This window comes from Erpetoichthys calabaricus, chromosome 14 (assembly GCF_900747795.2).
Source record: "Erpetoichthys calabaricus chromosome 14, fErpCal1.3, whole genome shotgun sequence".
In the NCBI taxonomy this organism is placed as follows: Eukaryota; Metazoa; Chordata; class Cladistia; order Polypteriformes; family Polypteridae; genus Erpetoichthys; species Erpetoichthys calabaricus.
The window spans coordinates 79,686,964-79,706,435 of record NC_041407.2 but is presented as its reverse complement, the minus strand read 5'-3'; the positions used below and the strand labels follow the sequence as shown (position 1 = coordinate 79,706,435).

The 19,472-nt window shown below is 37.7% G+C and overlaps 1 protein-coding gene across 1 annotated transcript in view; it reads left to right on the top strand.

Annotated features, from left to right (window-relative positions):
• Window positions 1–13,087: 13,087 nt before the first annotated feature.
• Window positions 13,088–19,472, top strand: part of prdm1b (PR domain containing 1b, with ZNF domain) — a 65,773-nt gene continuing 59,388 nt past the window's right edge. Inside the window, exon 1 of the mRNA XM_028818675.2 lies at window positions 13,088–13,221. The gene's annotated coding sequence lies outside the window, so the exon portion shown is untranslated. The remainder of the gene's footprint in view (window positions 13,222–19,472) is intronic.

The following is a 19,472-nucleotide window of genomic DNA, read 5'->3' as shown; positions in this document are numbered from 1 at the left end:
TAAAAACAGCCTGCTCTGCCTTTTCATTTATTCAGTGTAATGAGACCAATCTAAACTTGACATGGACCACCAAGTACTTGTAGGAGTGCATCACCTCCACATCCACTCCCTGAATAGGGATCTAATACTAATAATGACAATCATCATCATCATAATACCACAAAAAAAACATTGCTATGAATTTAGTTCCAGACAATTACTGGAAACCGTGTGTTTCTCAATTTTTGGGTCACTCCCAAAAGGACCAATTAACCTAACACGTCTTAAGAATGAGGATTAGAAACTACAGCACCTTGAAAAAGCCCACATAGACATGGAAAGAACATACAGAGTCTGCACAGACAATGATTGGGCTGGGGATTTAAACCAAGCTGTAAGCTAACAGCACTATTCACTGCACCATCCTGCCAGCCTTGTTTCTACCCATTTTTTTACACTGAGCGCTACACTTTTCTTCACTGCTATCACCCTAACTGCAGACAATGAAGGTTTTTTTTATTTATTGAGAGATATTGTTAAGAATATAATTATTACACTGGTTTTAAATAGGTTTGTGTCTTACTTATTGTCAATTAAACAGCTGTTTTGTTTGCAAAAATACAAAATGTACAGTAGGTCATCTTAGTACTGGTTAAAAGTCTGCTAAAGACAGAAAAATGAGTGACTGACTGATTCACTATAATAAAGAGCTAGTCAATATACAGTGAAACCAATGTTGAACATAATAACAACTGCTCTATGTTCTGTATCAATATACCAGACTGGTTACCATTTCTGTGGAGTTTACAAGTTCTACCTCTGCTCCATGTGTTTTTAGAGGGATTCCAGTATCCTTCTGCAATCTAAAAACCTAATTTATCCTGTTCAGAATTTCTAAATTGGCTCCACATACTGTAAGTGATTGCCAGTTTGCAAATGACTGTTCCTCTGTGGATTTTGCTCTTAATCTAACCTGACAATGCAGGCATCAGCAGTAGATGATTATGTGATTGGAGAAGCACATAATAAATAGGATGGCTGTCTCATACCTCGAGGCAAGTGAGGTTGGGTTCTGGTCTAGTTTGGAGGTTGTCTTAATGTCTTTGTGAAGTTCTTCAGAACTCTATGGTGTTGTTCCATATCCAATACACGTACATGTTAGATCTTCAGATTGTCCAGAAGTGAGCGTCTCTGTCCTGCAATGGTCTGAGTTTGGCTCCAGCCTCATGTTTTGTAAGAGACATGACATTCACATTGGACTACTGAAACACTGTAACATCAAACGTGACCCACAGATATATTTATTCCATCCACCCATCAACCTACTTATTTCCTAACCCACCTAATAAACTATGGGTTTTCAAAAACTGGTGTTTATCCAAGAATCACTGACTATAAGGCAGGAATCAACCCTTGATTGTTTGTCAATAGGTTAATGTACCAATATTTTGACGTATTACAATTAATGATGACAGAACAAATCACACAGAATATTAAATGGCCAGTTATTGAATGACTTGAACTTCGTAAGATAGATAACTTTTGGAACTTGCTTGTTTGCCTGCGAATGAACCAACAATGTAACTTTCACATTCTGACAACTTGCACTACGTGGTCACTGACATTTACACAATTAACAATGCGATTCACATCCAACCAGTTCTACTAGAAGTGTTAATAATTCTGGTCTTCACTAAAGAATGTAGCTGAGCTACTTTTCCATCTTTTGTTTTTGCTCAACCTGTCATGCTCTCTTTCCGCTATTTTTGTTGGGCTGTTTGCTCAGCTAAGAATTAAAGGTTCTGCATGCCATGCATAAACTTCAACTATGGAATGCAAGTGAGGGGACGAGATCACTTTGATAACTGTAAATGTCCCTTAACTGTAACATCTTCAATCGTCAAATCGCCTCAGAAATGATGAGGGAGCCAATTGACAGGTACATTGTTCAAATACTGTTTCAGAATGTTTTGTTCAGCCTTGAAAACACTTCATCTTATTACAGTGGCCTTGTTATCACTACTTTATCTTTAATTCCTGCTGGTCTCCTGACAAAAGATAAGACAAACATTTCAAAGGCCAGTTTCTCACGTTGCTGTTGGAGGAGCCAAGGGCCATGCAGGAACCCTGAGTTTGACACTGGGGTGGGACGGTCCCCTAGGGCACACCTATGGGAGTTGTCTTTGTATGTATAGAACTTTTTGTTTTAAATAACACTGGACATACTAAAAAGATGCAAGAGAACACACCACCTCAAAATTGCACCAAGTAGTGTGATATCAGGTTAGAATATTCCATAATCCATTTTCTTTGCACACATTGACTTATCTAACCAGTTTAAACCAGTGCAGTGCTGCTGAGGGCCTGAAGTCTATCAGCTATGGACATGACATGGATTACTCATGACCCACACTTGGCAAGTTTAGACTAAACATAACTGACAGGTCTTTAAGGTATGTGAGGAAAATGTAAAGTATCCCAGTGAAAACCATGCAAAGACATTGTAAAAATATGTACACTGCCCAGATCAGTGGTCAAACCCAGTCTCTTGAAGTGGTGAGGCTAGAACATTACACATTCAAAACACATTGGCAAAGGTCAAAACAATATCAGTATCATGAGAAATATAAGAAACAGGAATGACAGAAGAACATTCAGTCTATCAGAATTGTTTATTAGACTGATTTTGTTGTTGTGAATTAAATTCCAAAGAGACAGTTTCATTTAGCACTCACTCCTTCGGTTAAGAAAGGTCAGTTCAATGGAAGCATCCTCATGTTTTTGATACTAAATTCATTTTGCAAAGGTGGAGCAGGTGGGGCAGAACATATGTGTGTTTCATCCTTAATACTGCCTCCCTACTGCCTGGCTGGTGTTTTTTCTCTTACTCCGGGGCAATTACTTAAAATCAAAGGCCTGAAGTTGGAGATTAGGCATGTTCTTACTGTGGGCATATGTGACTGTTCTCAATGCTACATACAGGCCAACATGTAATTTGAAAATTACAAAATAGATGTTAATTACTGTTTTCTTTGAACATCTCAACTTTGCACCCATTTTTGAGTCTAGTGTATTAAGGAAAATTATTTGGTGGGAGGAGGTCTTACAAGCTGTGTGACACAGGCAAGTTCCCTAAAACTGTAACAAATAAGATTAAAGACTGTAAATTCCAGGTGTAGTTAGCTATGTCCTACACCTTTAAATCAGGGATTTAGTACAGTAGATGCCAGTTGTTACTCTAAAATGAGCATTTCAACAAGAATCTGAGCACACAGATGGAAAATGGTTAAGGACTGAATTTGAAACTGCACTAATGCTCACAAGTACTTTTTCACAAAGGGATCTATAGATACATGGAATAAAATGTCAAGTATGTTGAGTGTCTTATGGGGACTGATTGGAGAGGCTGCACCAATGTTCACATGTGGTAGCAACATTCAGGTCTCAACTTGTCAGGAATTACAAACAGGTGAATAGATATTGATGAGATAGGTTTGCTTTCTAGCTTGATCTCATCAAAATTGTTCTCATGGTCTTGTATCTTACATCAAAGGATAAATGAAAAATAAAAAAAAATCTGATGGATGGATGGATGGATGGATGGATGGATGGATGGATGGATGGATGGAGAGATGGTTGTGGAACACTTTCTGGGTACTTTTTTGGGTAAAGAGGTACAATGTTGCATCCTAAGATTTATTAACACATAATTTATTGGTCATCATTGTATGATATTCAGAGTGTCCCATTTAAAGTTAAAGAAGGACTCTTTATCACATTACTTTTCTCCACTTGTTCATTGTACAGTGTGACACATACAGCATCACATACTGAACTTCAGAAACTACATTATAGTTACACTATCCTTCTACTTATAATTATACAAATAAATATAATGTATACATGAGTGGATACAGGTGTATATGCAAGTGTGTCCTATGATAGGCTAGCACTTTGTACAAGGCCTTTGATATCTCACACTAATGTTGCGAAGATGGGGCATCATTTGCCATGCTTCTATAGCTGGCTTGTGCACATATAGTATCTTTACATGTAAACACTTGACTGCGCCCCATTACACTTTAATAACAAGTCACAAGTGCTTTACTTTCTTGTGCATACAATGTTGCAAAGTGAGATACATACTATGTGTGCTAAATAAATACTGTACATATATTCTTATGAGGCCATACTTAAGGAATAGCATAATATACAGGTATTGAGAGAATATTGAGATAAAGGAATTTGACTTTTACAGCATCATAAAATAATGTCAGTTTCGCCTGAAGGCACAAATTTTAGAAGTAATACACTCCTTTATCCATTTAGACATTTTGCATAACCCTGGGAAGCTGAACTCTCCTCCAGTGGCCACCAGCATATGGAAAGAACCAGCAACTCGATTGTGATTCAGTATATAGAGTAGTTATATGTACTGTATATATGATTTTTTTCACACAAAACCTGTCCTACTTCCTGTAAGTTTGCTGCACATACTGTATTCCTAAATTTCAGTAAATTCTCCATAGTCACTTTGAAGTGTTGGAGTAAAAAGCAGACATAAAAACATGTGCACAGGCAGCATTAAAGCAACAGTTAAAAAAAAAACAAAAACAACATGGAGAGTCTAGACATGATTAGTATAAAAGGTTTACCCTGTGGATTGTACATGGCCTAATACTTTACGTCTTGAACGTTTAACCAGGAGATTAACTGGGTTACACAACTACTTCAAAAAATTAATTCTTGGATGGGCCAACTTGGATTAGATTCCTTTCTCCCTCTTCCCCCAAATGCACCCACACATTTCTCTCCACTAACTGGAGTGAGCACTCAGTAGAAGGAACAGGAGTGGACCTTAAAACAGTACCTTTACTGCACTTGGTACTGGCTCACAGTACTTTCTTTAATGCTGGAATGGATATTCAGTAAAACAAGAGACTCTGCAGAATGAAATGAGCAAAACCTCCACAGTGTGAAAACCGACTTAAAATAAATAAACCTGTGGGCATTTTAGATCTCTGTCTGAGGAAGCACCTGAAATAATCTTTTTGCAGTTATAGATATTTGTGGGGTGAAATTTCTGCAGTGGAAACACACTATAATAGTAGTAAAAGTAGTAGTAGTAGCAACAGTATTGTCACATGTTCAGTGAAATTCTTTTTTGCATGTGTGACTAACATGTAACACATTGCCACTTCAGTCCCAACGTCATTTTAATTACCAGAAATCAGTTTACTTGTACTGCAGCATATTTTGAAAATCTGTATATGGTATTTAGTAATGTAACAATTGAACTTACTGGTGCTGGGTGTCACCTTGTGTAAATTTACTGTTCTCTGTCTGTGCTGTGAGGATGTGTTTTAATAAAGAGTCTGCTAACCTTAACATTGATAGCTGCATCAAAAACTGTGTGTTCATCTCTAGTGGTGGCTATTAATAACCGCCTCATAATGGTGCATCCTATGGTACTTATGCCTGGCTACCTGTACATTTTGTCTTAGTCTACACTTTACACACTATACACACAAAATAATCCGATAAGAGCCACCAAACTGTTTTGTGAAAAAAAAATATTAAATTGAGAAACAGAATTACATTGCACAGTCATCTCTTTAAACCATTTAACACCATTCCTCTACTTAAATGCATATTACTTTCTGAGTGGATGACATCCAAATTACTTCATAGCAGCAATGCACATTTATGTTATATTTATCATTATAACAGAGGCAGATTAAATGCAAGTCACTACAGTTTTAATTTTGAAGCCTTACCTTTGTTTCAAGACAAAATGTTTAATCTGCGGAGAAAAAGACCTGCTAATGAAACTCTTAGTGGAATATCTCACTGAACAGGATATCTGATCACCAAAAGATTTCCTGTGAGTTTCATGCAGTTATGATAGTGACAGTCATTTATATTATTTGTTTAGCACTTGGCAGGGAAGACTCTGGGCAAAGCTTTGGATTTCTGCTTGGTTTATTTTGCCCCACTAAGCCTTCAGTAAGGCTTGTTGCCAACTCTGGCTGTGAGCCAACTGCAAATTTGAGATGTGGTGACTCTTCCTGCATTAAGAATTTAAATTATTAGGGAGCCACTATGTAGGTTCCAATAGGAAATATTTGAAACAATTATGAGTGATTAATGAAACATTGAGTGATACATGAAAGTTTAGAAAAATGCTTAGATGCATTGTAAAATATTCATTAGTTATTTATATGTAATAAAAAAACTGCAAAAAATAAAGTCTGCAAAGTGAGGACATAAATAGCACAGAGGTTTCAGTCAGTGACTATTTAAAATGTAGGTTCATGATCAACAGAAAAATCATAGCTAAAAGTAGCTTTACTTTTACACTTCCAAAATAAATGTGCCATCTCTGAGATCTGTATCAAAACACGAAACTCACAAAATTAGGACAAGTTTCTTGGCTATCTCTTTAAAAGTCATTTAAAAGGGTTAAAAACACAGATATATTGAATTGTTACCAAAACTAAAATTTCAGTGGTCTTATTTCAATAAATTTTAGAAAACATAGTGCATAATACAATTAGTAGTCATTCTCCTTCTCCTACCCCTAATATAGTCCAGTCATTTATTTAAAAAAAATCTTATTAGTTTCCGATCATTCATGTGGTACAAAAAGTGCAGTCCATTTATTTATATATATATTATAAACTCCCTTTTCTATCTATCTATCTATCTATCTATCTATCTATCTATCTATCTATCTATCTATCTATCTATCTATCTATCTATCTATCCATCTATCTATCTATCTATCTATCTATCTATCTATGCTGTGTCTCAGATCATGTCACATAATTTTAATGGGTTATGGCTCTGAATTAGGCAAACAAAATCTCTTTTGGACCATATTCTTGCTTATGAGTGTTTCATCTTCAGCTAAAAAACTTGTCTCCTGATACTGTTCTAATTATTTTTCTAATGATGATAAAAAAATGCATTTACTTACTTAGCAGACATTTTTATCCAAAGTGGCTTACAAAAGAGGTCACCATACCCGAATAACATCAGTCTGGTGGCTTTTTGGGAATAAGTGTTACATTACCACACTACAAAATTGATTTCCACACATGAACAGCTCAGAACAAAATATGAGCTACTTACAGTTCTCAGATTTACAAAACCTAAAAGCTATCATTTAGAAATTCACACAGCAAGAGGTTCTTCAAACACTCCTTGAACACACTGAGGGAGTCAGAGTTTCGAATGGAGGCGAGCAGCTCATTCCACCAGAGAGGAGCTACACATGAAAAGAGTCTGGACTGAGATCTGATACCACGCAGAGGGGTGTTCTCTGGAGTTCCGTCAGTGATGGCGAGTCATCCATGTCCTGATGCAGCTAAATACCCCAAACTATTACAATGTCATCTGCATGCCTACTGTGGTTTTGAAACTTAGCTTTTCTCCAGATATCACAGGGCCCATGTTTACTAAAAAGACATTTTTTCCTCATGTCTATAACTATACAACAAATTAATCATTTACTGTGTCAGTTAATGGCACTGGAGAGTGGCATGTTGATCAGTACATGCAAGTAAGAATTTAATTGATTTCATTGTACTTAGTACATGTTGTGACCTAAAAGTGGCGTAACAGAGCCTTAAACCTCAGAAACACAACTGCACAAACACAAATGCCGGGTTCAAATGTCTATTTATTTTTGAACACAATACCTTATCACTGTTTTTTTTTCTTCTTCTTCAGCCCAAACACAATTCAAGTCTTTTCTCCTTTCCTCCTCCACTCCTCCCCAGGCTAGTGTTGCCTTTTACTCTTATAACTCCAATTTGCCTGAGTGAAGCAGAGTTGCTTCCTATATACCAGACTCAGGAGTTCTTCCACTGCCACCATACTGCACCCAGGAAGCACTTAAGGGTCAGGTGAAACTTCTTAAAACAAGGAATTCTCCTTACCACAGCTCCCCCTGTATAATTCCCATGGAGCTCAGTGAATACCTGGGAGATCCACCAGAGGGATGCTACTACATATCCTACAGGAAGAGCAGATGGCTTAGTGCAGGGGTCTCCAACACGTCGCTCGTGAGCTACCAGTAGCTTGCAACCCCTTTCCATATAGCTCGCCAAAGGGCTAATGAATCCTACATAAATTTGAAAACTTGATTAGTCACATTAGGGGTGGGCGATCTTTCCAAAAAATCATATCACGATCCACAATCTGAATTGCAATCTATCTTTTCAATGTGGCATATACTTATGAGAATATCAAGACTCAAACTCATCAAGACCTAAGTAACACTTTATTTTAAATATCAAACAAAGTTGAATTCAATTGTTCTAATGTTCGCTAGCTATGCAGAGATAAGGAACATGCCCCAAAGCTGGTGAGTGAGTGAGGAAGGTTCCTCCCTTCGGCCCATTGTGTGGATCTCGAATTCGCGTAAATAAATCAGTACCGCAAGTGAACTTTGATACATAGCAAAATGAGAGAAGTCGCAAAATCAACCGGAATGTTCAAGCAAATTACATACAACTGGACATATGAATAAAGTGACACAGTGACCTGGAACAAAATGACAAATGAATAAGGAATATCTGTGTATTTGGAATTGCATTGTTTTGTTTTGACAGCATTCATGTTTTAATTCAATAGTGTGAGATACACTAGAAAATGCATACAGGTATACAAAATGCACTTGCAGGTGAACTAAATTTTTTTTGTGATGTTTTAATGCAAAATGTGAGTTGTGGACACTAACATTTTGTAAATGTTCAGGCAAAACAAGCTTATTCAGTTTGTTTGGGCTGAAATAAGCTATGAGAATAAACTTTAGAGAAAAATGAGTAGCTCTCTGCCATTTTCATTTTGTAAAAGTAGCTGTCAGGGGAACAAAGGTTGGAGACCCCTGCCTTAAAGGCTTCCAATCCATGTCTTCTATGACCGTCTGACAATACTGACCCTACAAACCAACATCTATTCTTCTGAAATGAAAATGCTTTTGTGCTATAAAAATGCAAACCTCCATTATATTGGTTTGTTTATTATTTAGCGTTCTTTTTAGACATTGTCATAGCCGTTTTGTGCTGCTATTGCTATTTTGAGACAGTAGACTACTACTGTGTGACCAGAACTCACAGAGAGTGACATCTTCAGTGCAACAGTATTTAAACCAATGTCATCCATCCATCCATCCATTATCTAACCCGCTATATCCCGACTACAGGGTCACGGGGGTCTGCTGGAGCCAATGCCAGCCAACACAGGCTGCAAGGCAGGGCTCCAGCCCACTGTAGACCAATGTCATGTGGAAAGTAATAATTCAAGATTTTCGAATTTCTCAAAGAGAAAGTTATGGTTTTGATGAGGTATTCTGGAAAATTAGGTCAAATGACCTCATTTCAGATTGTATTTGGAGTTTAGACACATAATCTTTCTGTCTCCCTGATACCTGACCTTAGCCTGTCCCTAGAATGTTTTTATTTTCTGCTGTTTCCTAGTCCTGTTCCTATTGTTTTTAACTCTCTTTTCCTGCCAGACGGTATAGTTTCATGCTGCCCTTTTTATATATAAACTGCTCCTGATTTCACTGGTGCAAGTGGTAATGGTTTTGTATCATTTGTCAGAAGGAAGGTGTGAGAAAAGTAGCTGTTGACGATGGCTTATGCCTTTAATAATACTGTTTTCCTTTGCAAGGTACCAAATAGTGTCCTGAAAAGAGGGCAGCTGTTTGACGGTAGTATTCTGTGCTATCTTCACCCCCCTCTACAGAGCTTTATGATCTTGAGCCAAACAGGTAGTATTCCAGGATGTAATTCAGCCAATGAGGATGGACTCTACTATATAAGTGTTCCTATATAAGTTATTTTGAAAGGATGGATACATTACCACTTTGCTCAGATGTCTGAAGCAGTCGAGGCACTGATGAGTTTTCCCAACTATGGCTAAAATGTGTGGTGCCCACCAACGGCGTAGCAAGGTTCACAGGGGCTCGGGCGCAATCATCATTGAATGGGCCCCCAAACCTGCGCGCTTCGTGCGCTCGTGCTCCGGAGAGGGGGCTCTCGCTGCTGATATGCTTGAAGACAAGATAGATTGAGAAGGAAACCATTAAAAACGATGTTCGGAGAAAAATATAGTTTTGTTTTGTAAAGCGTAAAAACAGACGTGTGTTGGCGACTTGGCGTTATTGCCTAATAGTGTATATACACTGTACTCGTCTGTTGTCTCAGCCGGTACTATAGAACAATAAAAATAAAGGATTATCTATGTTTACATATCAAAACTTGAAGCCGATTCGGTCTCTGATAAGTCTCTTTGGGCCTCGGACTGGGCATTGTTGACCTCGTTTACAGTAAAAAAGCCAGTTATTTTTGGCAATTTTGCGATCTTCGCCTCCTCCTCTTTCTTTTTCCTTCTTTTCGCTGCACCACTCTCGTGTTTTGGCATTTTCCAAGGACCCAGAAAAATCTACGAAATGTAAGAATCCGTTAAGTAGGCTATTAACAGAATTGTACTTTCTGTGCAGAAAACCTGAATCTGACGCTACAAAATACGTACGTTATGGTTACGCGTGCACTCACCTGCGGAAGTGAAATCTAAGAAGAAACAGTAGGCTACGCCACCAAGTGGCTAGGCCTAAGAGCCTAAGATTCACTAATTTGGCAGTTGGCAAACGGCATACGTGATTGTGCTGTTCGACATACGGCCATTTTGATGTTGATCGATTCACTTACCTAACAGAACTGACTGAGAAATAGACGGAAGCGGGAAGCCGTTCGTCGGAGATCGTGGGAAGCTGCTTGCCTGCTTCATAACTAAGCTATAGCCTTTCGAAGAATGAAGCGAACATGTAGCTTTGTTTTTAGCCGCCGCCGTCTGTACACAATGTGCCGTCCCGCCCGGCCGAGTCGGACGGCACTAATGAAAATAATGTAATTGTGGGAAAATGTAAAAATGCTGACTGACGGTGGCTAAAATCGCTAAATACAGACATGTGAAAGTCCTTACTACAAAGTTACTTAAATTAATAAGCAATACGATCAGTCTAACTAATTTGACTGTGACTGATGGTCTGATGCCCTGATCACCTGATGAGAGCGCCGCAAAAAAAAAAAAAGAGGCCTGATGGGCCCCCCCGGGGCCCGGGTGCATTGCACCCCTTGCCCCATTGTAGCTACGCCATAAGTGCCCACTTCAGTTCGGCAGTGGTAGTCATTCCAAGAAATTTAAGTTCTAAATGGAGGATGAACGTTTTCAGTTTTACCAATTTTAAATTCAAATGTGTCAAATGCTGCCTAAACATGGACTTGATTTATCTGTATAGGAGTTTAGGAAATACATATTTGGAAACTGAAAATGTTATTATGTCTTGGTGTCAGTCACCTTCTTTATTCAAGCTAAGGTACATAATTAATGATGATTAACACTACAGATTACAACATGGATACCAGATGAAATATCCTGTGGATCAATGCATTATTATTTATTTTACTATGATTATAAATCAGAACCCTTACACAAATATGAAACAGCATAGATGCAAAGATTACATAACATTGTCAAACAGTATGAATTTAATTCAGGGAAGCAAGATTTCCAGAGTTGATTCTACCAGACTTGGTAACAAAGCAGAAAATACCCTTAGAGGGGCACCAGTCCATCACTTGACCCACACATATACCCACAAGGAGACAGTGTCACAAATTAGCCTAACAAGTGTGTGTTTAGGATAAAAAAGCTCACAGAGTGCAGGGAGAAATTGAAAGCTACTTACAGACAGTGAGAGGGCTGGGATTTGAACCCAGTATGCTGGATCCAAGAGGCAGCAGCACCCTGCTCCACTACAGATGCGTTGCCCAATTTCAGGTATAAATCCATCCATCCATTTTCCAACCCGCTGAATCCGAACACAGGGTCACGGGGGTCTGCTGGAGCCAATCCCAGCCAACACAGGGCACAAGGCAGGAACCAATCCTGGGCAGGGTGCCAACCCACCACAGGACACACACAAGCACACCCACACACCAAGCACACACTAGGGCCATTTTAGAATCGCCAATCCACCTAACCAGCATGTCTTTGGACTGTGAGAGGAAACCGGAGCGCCCGGAGGAAACCCACGCAGACACGGGGAGAACATGCAAACTAAACGCAGGGAGGACCCGGGAAGCGAACCCAGGTCTCCTAACTGCAAGGCAGCAGCACTACCCATGGCAGCACGGTGGCGCCCTCAGGTATAAATGTGTTCTCCAATTAATAGTAGCAAACATCATGTTTTTTTTTTTTTTATCATGCACTGGATATTGCATCTGATGAATTGTTTTATTAAAAGTATTTATTAAAATATCAGCAAACAATACTGTATGCAATGTAATAATGGGCTTTCATAAACTAGGTACTAATACTAGTCAATTCACTTTAGCCTTTTTCTGAGATCCGGGTATTAATTATAGTGAGAAACATAAACTGGAATTCAATTAAATAACAATATTAAATAAAGATCTTAAAAAGAGACTTTTAAGATGAAAGATGTCTGCTCAGTATCACATTTTTTGTGTAATCTGCGTCAGTTCAGACCCAGGGTGGTAAGCATGTTAAAGACAGAAAGTTGTATTTAAGACACACTTATTGATGCCTGTAATTGTCATCAATTTTTGCTTTCCTGGAGACGTTTGTGGTCACCTAGCATGACAGTTCTGATAGAGTCTAATATTCAAATGTAGGACACTGAAAGGCCAGGCTCTCCACTTGTTTGTGATGTAGGTCATTTGTCTCACTTGGGGTAATTGGAGAGGTTGTGGTCAGAAAAGAACAAGTGCCAGCAGACGGTTCGTTAAGCGAATCAGTGTGCTTTATTGTTGTCCTAGCAGACACTAAATCCTTCCATCTGGACCAGGATTTTTTTTTTTGTATGTGTGTATTTTTAACTCTCAGGTTGACAGTTTACTTCATTCAGCTGCTTTATCTGTTGTAATCCTGGTCATTTGAATGAGACACTGACCAATGAGATGTCACCATGTGCTCACTAGCCACTCCTGATTTGTGGATTTTGTTATTTTGAGTTGGTGCCCAGAAAAAGGTTAGGAGTATACGGCAGTGGCAGGTGGACAGAAGGGAGAGTCCTGAGGTAGAAAAAGTTAATGTGAGAGTCTGGAACCTGACAAGGAGCAATGTGGATGGGTTTATGAAAGTCCAAGGGGGTATGGAAGGAGAGCAGAGAGAGAGCTGACCCAAAGAGCGTGACAAACTGAGACGGTAAGCAGGGCGCCGGCTGCAGGGTTCATCTATTTTTGCATAGTGGTTGCATAGGAGAACGACAATAATGATGAAGAAGCCATCTGTTCATCTTTTACTTGCTTCTATTAACTTCTACTCAGTGCTTCAAAAACTGCAGTTTACCAACTAAGTAAACTGGACAGCCTTACTTTATATTTGAAAATTGCATTTATTATTTTAAGCCTCTTATTATCAGTTCATAAACAAAATAAAGTTGTCTAATTTAATATGATTAAATTCTTAGGTTATGGATTGCTATGGAAATGTCTTTAAATATGTGAAATTTTCAAGTGCATAACAAAAAAACCTAGAACAATAGAAGACAGTTTTAGTTATTTAGTGATGCAAGTATTAACAATGACTATTTTAGCTATTGCTCCTACATATATTATAAATAATGTCTATAATCTTTAAAAATAACATAATGAAAAATGTCTTTTTAAAATACTATGAAAGCACATTTATTTTGCATCAACAGCTGCACAAAGAGAATGTGTTTTGCCTTTTGTATTGCTCTTTAGCATACTGTATCTCTGTCACAGTAACCTGACATTTTTGAAAAGATGTTTACATACTAATACACAGGCAGCGTCTCTAAGAATATCTCACTAACAGTTTCATTTAAACATCTCTTGGCTTTAACAGCTTGTTTGAGGGTTTGTCTTTGCAACTTATTAATAGATATGTGAAAAAGATCTTCACTATTTATAATGTGGCTACTTCACTCCTATTTGTTTGTATAAAATGATATATATTTTCTAATGTCGCCCATATTTATACCGTTTTGGGGGATGGTTAACTTGACATACAGGTGTTTTCAGAGCCAAAATACTACAAATGACAAAGTAAATGGGGATCTTTCTTGTTTGTTAAAGTATAATGTACTTCCTTAATCTTAAATTATCTATGGAACATGGTTTAATCACATTTTATGTTCCTTATTATAACAACATCCAAAACATGTTAGTCAGGGTATAATTGTGGATTTATGTTTAAAAAGTAATTTCAATGTGCACTTGAATATGACTTGAAGATTGTACTTTGTTGAGAAGCTGGCGTATGTGCAGATGGCTTAAACCTGCTTGTAGGAACAGTTTCTAGGGCTGCCAGGTCTGTTTGTGAGGCATGTTTACAGAACCTAATCCAAATATTACAAAGCCTATGAGCTGCAATGTGGTCTTACTGGTTTTGGTTTAACAAATGAAATCTTGTATTTACTTTTAAATGTTACTTATTTATTTGGATGCTTTTTGAAAGAAATGTAATTATTATGATGAATGTGAAATCTAATGCACTGTATGTTTATGCATTTGGTCTCAAAATTAAGAGGTTTTTAAAGCAGTATCTATCAGGACAGAAAGTTTTAAGCAAGTGTTGCAAAGTCTTAGTGAGTCAAAACATGTAACGCATCTATAATTAGTTGCTTAATTTTAAAAGATGAGAATGATTAAAGGACTTCAGAAGAGGTGGTACATCGACGTCTTCTCAGAGGGATTGTGAAATAGTAGGAATGAATGCATGCAGGTGGGTGTTTGCATTGTATAAATGTGTGCAAAATGTTGGTGTATGTGTATCTGGGTATACATGTGCACTACCGGGTATATTATAGATATAGTCACAGAGGACAGTACCATGACATAGCAATTGTCACTAAGGCACTGAACAGCTATACGCACTTGGATGCGATTTACAGACCAGTACTCTCTGTGTGGAATTAACAATTAACAAGCACTTTGTTTAGACTCTGAACATCTTTTTCCTACATGCATTTTAGTGATATAAACTTAGTACAATGCTGTGATGTGACTGAGTGCTGTTGTTGGTGTATGCTTGACTCAGTCTTGCAATGGAATGCTATCCCATTCAAGTTTTAGGGTTAGTTTGCATATGAGTGGGTCCTATGATGTACTGGCACCATATCACAGTTTTTCTGCCTTCTATCTGTACTGTTACTTCAAACTGACATGTTCAAAACGAGAATGTTAGGAACAAAATGAGCTATCTATTAAATAAAGTTAAAAACTAAATTTGGCTTCTTACATAAATATTCAAACCCCTAGTTTCTGGTGGTCATTCTAATCATCGTAATGAAGTTATTTCCCTTTGGCCTCCACTGTAGTCAGCCTCACATTGTATGCATAAGACATTCATCTCCTTAGCAATTTTTGATCATGAAATATAGCAAAAGAAGAATATAGAATATTTTAAGAAATAAAGAATTCAAAATATATAATTTAAGGAAAAACCGCACACTTTCTCCATATTGTTGGATCTCCTTTTTTGTTGCAATTGTTTTTTTTTGTTCTTTATTTCACCTTATACAATTTCTTGTATTAGGAATTTGTTAGTTTTCGCATACCCCTTGGGGTCAGAGATTGTACAGCGCCCCTGGAGCAATTACAGGTTAAGGGCCTTGCTCAAGGGCCCAGCAGAGTAGGATCTCTTTTGGCAGTGACGGGGATTCGAACCGGCAACCTTTTGGATACCATCGCAGATCCTTAGCCTCAGAGCCACCACTCCGCCCTAACAAATAAATGCCATGACCCGGATACGAACCGGGGTTGCTGTGGCCACAACGCAGAGTACTGACCACTATACGATCACGGCACACTACCAGACACCCATTTTGACTTAATAATCAAGTGGAGTCAACAAAAGCTGCCTCACAACCACTGACAGAGTGTCAGAAAAAAATGTCCATGAAAACTCAGCATTGAAACAAGATGAAGATTTGAGAGGAGAATCACTTAAAGACCAATCATCACCTTGAAATACCTAAAGAGCCTGGTGGATGAGAGTGGAGTTGGTGTATCAGCAGGGCCGGATTTTCCTATAGGCTAACTAGGCTTCAGCCTAGGGCCTCAAGATCAAGAGGGTCCTACATTCAAATTGTTAGCAAAATTTTATTATCTTTTATGTAATTTACAAACTTAAAAATGGAAGGTGAAAGGGCCTCATAAGTGGAATAGCCTAGGGCCTCTTTTCATATAAATCCGGCCCTGTGTATCAGTCATCTGCTATATTTTCAAGAAATGTAAAGGACCCTGGTCTCTATTGGCAAAACCAATACTCAAAAACAATCGCTTGCGGGCAATAACATTGAAAACATAAGAATTTTACAAAAGGTTGTGCTACATTCATATGAGCAACAATGAGATTGTTGGTCAAATATGAAAGCGCTATTTGTGCTACAAACATACACCAAGTAATACGATTCTGACAGAAGTATAGCAACAGCAAAATCAGATTGTGTGGATGCCTCTCATTTTAGAGACTGGGCCACATCACAGATTCTTAACATTGCCTAATCCAAGTCATAGGCATAGGGAGCAACCTGCTAAAACGTAATGAAAAATGGAGTACAATGCTGGAACATTCCAAAACAGAGTTTGTTCAAATCTGCTAAAAAAAGCTGACCACTTGGGGGAAGATGTATCTTTTATCAAGGCCACAATATCAAATAGGGAGCCAAAGTGACACTGGGGGAGGCTGAAGAGTGAAAAGGTGAATATCCTGGAATGAAGAGGGTCAATGTCCTGACTTCAAACCAATTAAGAAACTGATAATGGCCATCATCAAACATTTTCCTAAGAATCAGGATAAATCTGCCAAGAAAATTATGAAAAAAGTCACTCATGACTGGGAACAAAGCCAGACACCAATCTTAAAAGACTTCAAGCTGTATTTAGAGTCAAGGGTGGTTGAAACAAACGTTAATATTTATTGAAGGAACACATTTTAATTTTTAACATTAAAATATGTTCCAAAAAGAAAACTAATTCTGTATGTATGAATGTTTTCTTGACATGGTGGCTTTGCAGCACATGCGTCCAATGATAACATGTTAAATTTAAGATATACTGTACGACATATATTAATTATACTGTTTCAGGTTTGCTTGGCAAAAAAAGAAAGACTCTTTACTAATAGATTAAAAGCAAAACTTAGTTTAAACATTAAAGGTTACAATCTAGCTCAATTGATTCTAGTCTTACTGCCCAATTGATTGAGCTCAGGTTGTCTAGTCATTGTAATTTCAAGTGTATGTAATATTGTTAAACCTCTGGAGCCTATGAATGAAAAGAAATTTCTTTAAAGATGTCCTTGTTAGTTACACTTTATTCTTAATCAATATTCAATTTATTCTCAATTCTATTTTCTTAATCAACCATTATTATTTTTATTGGTAATAAAAAGTGTTTATTACTTTCTGTTTACTATTCAACATGGATTTACCTTTGACTTCTTTTTTCACTTATAGTATGCGAGAGTGTCAGAAAATGTGATGCCTTTAGCATTCATTCAATGTGATTTTGTAAAACACAAGCACTTTCACTTCTGACAGCCAACTTTCATTCTGATGCATAACATAATGAAAAGTAAAACTCAAATACAGTATCTGGTGCAAAGACCACTATGTGAAAAGTGAACATAAGGAATTTCCTTCTTAAATATTTGTTTTTCATAGACTGATGTTCCATCCACAGATGTGTGCTGTCTTGTGCCCAGTTCTGCTGCCATAGGCACCCCACCACCTTTTAACTGTGTTAAGTAAATGCAAATAACACAAAATAGTAAAATATTCTCAAACCAATCCAGCTCAGGGTTGCGAGGGACTCAGGAAATGGATAACTGATTTTTTCTTTTATTAAATTTTTGTTGATTTGTCACAATGAATGTACAAACTCCCAGACATTCAGAAGATCATCACTATATTCAGTGAAAATTCTCCACAAAAACTTATAACATAGGGGGTTTGACTTGTAAAGAAAGCCCTTTCATTTGCATTTTTAAAATCTGAACTAGCCATTTAGTTATGTATGTTTGACCTAAAGCAGCTTACTGGGCTAAAAACAATGTGAACAGATATACAAGGTATGGCGGTTTAATTCAAAGAATGAACCTATAGAAAAAATGTGTGTGTATTTGTGCAATAGTGGCTACTGTTACCTTCAAATTAATATCTTTTTCTTTCTTCTCCTTGAAACCCTTATGCCACTCAAAGACACTTGACCTTTTCATAGCATCCTCAACGTATTCCACTTTCAATATCTCCAACGTTTCACTATCACATTTGCTGATCTTTCTATTACTCATTTTTATGCTAAAACTTACACACAAACTTGTATTACTTGTATTGTTTTCACAGCTGCTCACACAGAAAATGACATTATACTGGTCTGCAGTTTACGTATACATGAGTTGAAACATTTTTAGACATGCATAGGCATGTGATTCTGACAGCATTGCCCTACGGGCAACACTACACAGCCATTCCAGGAATTAAATTGTCACAGCTTGTACTCAGTGGCCACCTTATTAGGTACACCTGTCCAGTGCTGGCTAGGATCCTCTTTTGACCCCAGATCACCCTGAATTCTGTGATATTGAATACTCAAACGTTTTGGAAACATACCTTGGGCATTTTGCTCCATAGCAAGTCAGTAGTATCTCACAGTTCATTCAGATTTTTTTTCCATACATAAAGCTTCAAACTTCCTATTCCGGTTCACTTCAGTGGTTTCTACTGAAATTAAATCTGGGAATTGTGTGGGCCATTGCAGTAATCTGAAGGCACTGTCATGTTCAAACTAGCTTAAGATGATGAGTGCTTTGTGAAATGGTTCTAAGCAGTGCCCAAAAAAGGATGCATATGGTTAGCAAATGATGCTCATATGTGCATTTAACTAATATTTTTTTGTATTAAAAGGTTTAATATTTGCCACAAAAACATTCTCATGACATCACTCTACAGCCACTAGCCAGGTCTTTTGACACAAAATGAACATAATTTCTACAGACAGGGCAGCATTTTTTCTAATCATGGTGATCACCTTCCCACTGCAGCCTCATCTTCATGTTGTTAGCTGACAAGAATAGAACCCAGCATGTTCATCTCTTTCTGTTGTTTATTCACTTGAAGGACAATATATTATGCATTTAGAGATGCCACTATGTGCATCCTTGTTGTCAAAAGCTGTTATTCTAATATTTGTGACCTTTCAGTTAGCTTGAGAAGGTCAGGCCATTCTCCTCTGACTGTGCTAATTAACAAGGTGTTTCTACCTAGAGAACTGCTGCTTACTGTTTATTTCTTTAACGCACCTTTTTGTGTAAACTCAACGGACTGTAGAGAATGAAGACACAAGGAGGGAAGCTGTTTTTTAAGGTGCTGGATCTACCATCTTGGACACCATCAATCCACCAGGATTAAAGTCACTTAGATCAGA